Genomic DNA, 6715 nt, shown 5'->3' on the forward strand with positions numbered 1-6715 from the left:
TCTGGGCACCGCTCCACAAAAAAGACATCTTGGATCTTGAAAGGGTGCAGAGGTGAGCCACCAAACTGATAAAGGGGTTAGAGACACTTAACTATAAGGAAAGGCTTACTAGGTTAGATATGTTCACACTAGAAAAAAGGTGGCTAAGAGAAGACATTATTAATATTTACAAATATATAAAGGGACGATACAAGGATCTATCAGAAGATTTGTTTATTGAAAAATCTCTACACAGGACACGTAGACACTGTCTGAGGTAAGAGGAGAGAAAATGTCATACCCAGCTAAGGAAAGGGTTCTTCACAGTAAGAGCAGTAAGGATTTGGAATTCACTGCCTGAGAAGGTAGTAATGGCGGACTCAATTAATATGTTAAAAAATGGATTAGATAAATTGCTTACTGAAAGAAATATCCAAGGATATAGCATTTAAAGTGAATGCATTTTAAAAAAAAGTGCATGATTTATAGTGTTAGTTAGACTTATTAACTTAACTTTATATGGGTTAGTATAGTTATAATAGTGTTAATTACAGATTAGTGTAAGAATTATAAAAAAGGTTTAACTAGATGGACATTTTGTCTTTTTTCAAACTCAATAACTATGTTACTATGTTACTATGATTGAGACAGATAGTACCAGAAATGGGCCAGAAAAGTGTCTCATGAGTGTGTTATCATAGTATTAAGGGTGTGTCAGTAAAAGAGTCTTCATTCCCAAACCCACAGCAGCAGGCACAGAAGACATAGGGCCTAATGCAGACCTGATCGCTGCTGTGCGTTTTCACACAGCAGCCGATCAGGTCTGAACTGCACATGTGCCGGAGCCGCAGTGCACCGGTGCATGCCAGAGATGCGATCGGCATCTCTGCGCAGCAATTGATTCTGCCTGATTGACAGGCAGAGGAGGTCGCTGGGCGGGAGGGGGCGGGCTGGCAGCGTTTGTCCGCCATTTAGGGGGCACGGTCCGGGCAATGCAGACGTGCTCGGACCGTGCGGAAGTTGGGCTGCGGTGGCTGGTAGGAGCTGTGCTGGCAGGGAGCTACGATCAGGTCTGAGTTAGGCCCATAGTCAGATGTACAAATTGTACCTGCCATAGGACTGTTGCAAGTGTTGATGGTATGCGCCAAGCTACTTTAGTGGTAGCATCTAAAGAATCACAACCAGTATCACAGCATGCAGAAATGCTACATGTGCATCTCAGTCTTAGCATAATCATACACATGATTGTACACCAGAGGAAAGGCTGATACTAGCATATGCATGTTATCACAGCCATGACACAGGCAACAGACACAAGAGTGAACACAGCAATGACCTTCTCTAAATCAGGCCCTATGGCTCCTAGAAATAGTATAATTGTTTCAATCTTCTGGGGAGTCAACAGATGTTTGGCAGACTGGTGGTACCTCTCTGCAATTTATACAATCGAGAGGGGTTTTTTTTCACAATGGATACAATACTGTTTTGCACACGTCCAAAAGAGGAAGCATCTAACAAATGCATATGCACCTTAATGGAGGGTCTGAACACAGCTGGTTTTCTCTGTTGGTGAAATGGGCATTATTTTTTATTGGAAACTGGGTAGCAACCTTGCGAATCCATGGAAGGGAAACATTTCAAAAGACTGTCCTGGGCATCTTGCCAAACTTTGTGCAATTATGAACTGTGTTTATGATAAAGGGACAACTTTTTTTTGATGGATCTTTTGAACCCAGCTAGGGGTAGGTGTGAGTGCTGATAATAATGATAACAGTGGCAGCAGTGGATGGAAAATCACTGCACTATGCATTAGAGATGTGAGTATTTGCTTCTGATAAATCTGAAACATCCAAACTTGGGGTTGCCAAATTCAAATCTCAAAACCAGGCAAAACGTAATCTTCCTGGAAATGTTTATTCTCGCTCATTTTGGATTGCATATGAGTCCCTCCTGTGTGATAAGATTTTGTAGGGAGTGGGTGTGGGCTGTAGCTGGGCTTAAAAAATGCAATTAGTATGCCGTTAGGAGGACAAAGATAGTTGAAGTATGTAGATGGAATAGGTAGGAAGAGTGACTGCAGGCATCTTTGTCAGTATGTTTGTCAATCACACTAGGAGCAATTGTAATCCAGTGCTCTGCAAGCAAACTGCAAACAGGCTACTGTGTGTGTCAGACACTAGTAGCCATAGCTGGATTAAGGCTTTTGAGGCCCTGTAGCACTTAAGACTGGGGTGGGCCCTAATGAGTATAAGTTGGGACACGAGGATTGTGTTTTCATGCACAAGTGTTTGGTGTACACATGAAAAGGGGGCATGGGAACACGTCATGTCCACATTTCATGGCACACTGGAGGTGTGTAAATCTCTTACCTAGCCTTGCACAGCAAATTAAAGAGTTCCCTCTTCACCTATCCCCCTAAAATGCAGGATAGTCCCACCAAAATTGGTGGTTGTGGGGTTATGCATACATACATACATACATACATACATACATAGGGCGGGATGTATGAAGTATCACATTTTGTATGTAATACATCCCGTTACTTACTGAATGCATAGCGGCATTTTTTAACACCATATGCATGAATATTTGCAATTATTTATGCAATGGACAGCTCTGCTGATGCCCTTTACAATATTAGCACTTTTGGATTTATGACCCAAGAGTTCTACTGTGCATGTGCGGCCTCAGGAGACACTGGGAGAGATCCAATAGGATGTCTTTTGGGGATTTATGTGTAAAGAAGCCCATAGGTTACTATAGGCAGCACCATCTATAGAAGGCATTGCCTGCTGGTTACAAGCTCCAAATAGTTTTGCTTTCTGGACCTTGATACATATGGAGAATGCAGTCACACCTCATTTTGACATTAGTACATCCTGCCTATAATCACACACACACACACACACACACACACACACACACACACACACACACACACACATCTACATATAGATAATTCAGGGGCGTGTGGTGAGTTAAATGGCTTAGGAGCCACTGGCTAGCACCAGAGCCAGATTTACATGCAATATAAGAGCCAAAGGGTACATCTGGGCATTATACACAGGTGCAGCAGTATAAACTCCTGGAAATTTGGTTAGTGTTAATCAGAGATGTGCGAGAAAGATAAGCAGATGAGACACTGCCTCACCTGCCATAGACTTTTCACTCCAGAGTTTTGGCTATAAAAATGATTAGAATAATGCAAAGAAGACATTTCAATCAAATTCTTTGTATTTTCCATATACTTTATACAGTCAAAATGTTGGCAGAAAACGTTAGTATGGTAGGAAAGGCTCTGTCTCACCTGCCTCACCCCACTGCACGTCACTGATAGATATATTCATACATACTGTACATATATACTGTCACACATACTGTATATACATACATATATATATATATAGTCACACACATATATACATACAGTCATATACATACATAGTTACTTGCATACATACAGACACACTTATATACTCACACATACAGTTATACAAGAATACACACACACCATCACACACAACAACACACACAGTCAGACACTAACACAAACAAACATTAATACACACACATTCAGACACTAGTACACACATACAGAAATATATACAGACAATTTAGCAATTTAGGGGTCTATGACTAAGCTTTGGAGAGAGAGAGATAAAGTGGATGGAGATAATATAGCAGCCAATCAGCTCCTACATCGTTTTTCAAACACAGCCTGTAACATGACAGTTGAGGACTGATTGGTTTGTACTTTATCTCCATCCACTTTATCGCTCCACAAGGCTTAGTACATAGACCCCATAGTCTATGTCACCCTCTTCTTCTTCTCCCTCTCTTCCTCTCTCTCACCTTACGGGGTAGGTACACTCACTGTAGTGGCTCATCAATACCCTCCTCCCCCATGCTGCTGGCCTGGCCTGGCACTCCACTGTCAGACAATAGTATCCCCTGTAGCAGCAAACAGGCTGTGTATGTATATATATATATATATATATATATACATACACTATACAATTATAGTTGTAGAGTGACGTCATATACTGCAGACATCAGGTTGCCGTGGCAAAAACCGACGCTGCCTGTCAGTGCTGGGCTCTGTCAAAGAGGAGAGGAAAAAGTGTATAAGATGGGTACTTAGAGTCCACCCTCCTACAGTATATATATATAAGAATAGACACTCTGTCAGACAAAGCAGTATAAATATACACTGATTGCGGGGTGAGGAATCCCGTATCAGAAAGGAGAGCCTGCTTGCGGTATACATACATACAAGTAGTGAAGTATTTTAAACCTTTACACTTCGGGCTCATGATTCTACATAAAGCACCTTCACTGCCCCGTATTAAGCTATATGTTATAACTGTCCTTACTGCAATAGTGATGGTTCATGTGAGGCATATATGATGGTTGGTATGGATTAACCGACCGGGTTTACTGAAGTAGTGTCTATAAGTTGTTTAAGTGCTGCTGTATACTATACGTAGAGGCATGTATGTATGTGTGAGGAGAATGCTGTCAGGGATGATAAGGATCTTGAGTATGTTATGTACAGCTGTGGGTGATGTGTATGTGTTATGTGATTATATAGAAAAGATGGAGAGTGACAACAGCCTGTTAGATAATTGTGAGTTAGATAATTGTGAGTATAAAAGTTACATTATGCTGTCTAAGTGAGTATAAGCTGAAAAAATGTGTTACAATGCGTGTGTCCAGGGCATGTCTCTGAATGACATTTTTTTAAATATATTTTTTTATCACAAGTCCTCGAGTGTCGTTGCATCTTTATATAATATATATATAATATATCCCCATGATGAAGTCTTGCTTCTAAAGATGAAATGCGTTGGTAAACTACCCTGGACCCTCTTATGATGGACATATATTACCATGATCTTTTATTGGTCTGAGGACTGAAGACTGCACTATTGAGATAAGTGACTCTTTCTATTACCCTCCCAGTATTTTGCACATTCAACCCTCTCCTTTTGTTGGCATTAACAGGCGCTGGTCACTTTTATTTATCCATATTTCATTTCTATACTGGTTACCAGCAGCCACTCGCGATATAGAGGAATGCATAAAAAAGGATTACTTTATTAAAACATGTGTTATAATTATAATTGTCCATCTTGTGCGCATACCAATACATTTACTACACATATATATATATATATATATATATATTCTCACTCATACAGTAATTGTATCAGTAGTGTTAAGGAAGAAATGGATAAAAAGAGGTGAGCATTCACAGCTTTTAAATCAGATGGAAAGGTGGATTCATTCCAGTACTACAAGGAGTGTAACAATAAATGCAAAAAGGAAATCAGAGCAGCTAAAATAGAAAATGAAAAGCAAATCGCTAAGGAGAGCAAAACTAACCCTAAGAAATTATTTAAGTACATAAATGGTAAGAAGCTAAAAAAAGAGAATACGGGACCATTAAATAGCAAACTGGGATTCTTGATAAATGATGACAAAGAAAAAGCTAAAATATTGAACACATTTTTTTCATCAGTGTTTACTAGAGAGGACCAGATGGTGGGATTAGTGAGTAACATTAATAATAGTAATGTTAAAGGCCCATTGCTTAATAATTATCTGTCTGAGGAAGTAGTCCGTGAACAATTAAAAAAAATTAAGACTAACAAATCGCATGGTCCAGATGGTCTTCAGCCTAGGGTTCTGATGGAGCTAAAAGCTGAAATAGCAAGGCCACTGTATCTGATTTTCACTGATTCACTTACATCAGGCATGGTACCAAAGGACTGGCATATAGCAGAGATAGTGCCAATATTTAAAAAGGACATTAAACTCCTTCCTGGTAACTATAGACCGGTTACTCTGACATCAATAGTGGAGAAACTTTTGGAAAGTATACTAAGGGATAGCATACAGGAGAACTTGGAGAACTCCCATGCTATTAACAAAAACCAGCATGGTTTTGTGAGAAATAGGTCATGTCAAACTAATTTGATTAGTTCTATGACAAAGTAAGTGACAATCTTGACCGATATCTGGTCTCTAGGTCGACCACACTTATGTTGACAATGTCTAGGTCGACCACTATTGGTCAACAGTAAGTAGATCGACATGGGGGTATATTTACTAAAATTCGTATTTTTCAGAATGAGCTTAAAGTTCAAACACGAATGACATCGAATGTGTAAAAGTGCAACTTTTTGAATGGATTATGACTCATTTACTAAGCTGTCGTATTTGACATTTTCGTGTTTTCCGATGTCGATGCCATTTGTGTTTTTCAAAGGTAGAATACGCCCGATTTTGTAGATTTGCGGCCGTGTTATGCGTTTTTTTTACCGACTGCGTCATTTTTCGGTTACGGTAGTGTTTATCCGTTCCCGGCCGCGTTTTTTTTCTAAGTTTTGTTTTTGTCACTCGTCCGTGATTGGTTTGTTTCGTGATGGAGGAGTGTCTGTGCTCATTACTATAAATCCGCCCCAAACCGGCCGCACCTCGTGGGTTTAGTTAGTGGAGAGGTGAGAGGAAGGTGTGTTAGGAGTAGTGATGAGCGGGTTCGGTTTCTCGGAAACCGAACCCCCCCGAACTTCACCCTTTTTACAAGGGTCCAAGGCATACTCGGATTCTCCCGTATGGCTCGGTTAACCCGAGCGCGCCCGAACGTCATCATCCCGCTGTCGGATTCTCGCGAGATTCGGATTCTATATAAGCAGCCACGCGTCGCCGCCATTTTCACTCGTGCATTGGAAAT

Source organism: Pseudophryne corroboree, chromosome 3 (genome assembly GCF_028390025.1).
Source record: "Pseudophryne corroboree isolate aPseCor3 chromosome 3, aPseCor3.hap2, whole genome shotgun sequence".
Taxonomy (NCBI): domain Eukaryota; kingdom Metazoa; phylum Chordata; class Amphibia; order Anura; family Myobatrachidae; genus Pseudophryne; species Pseudophryne corroboree.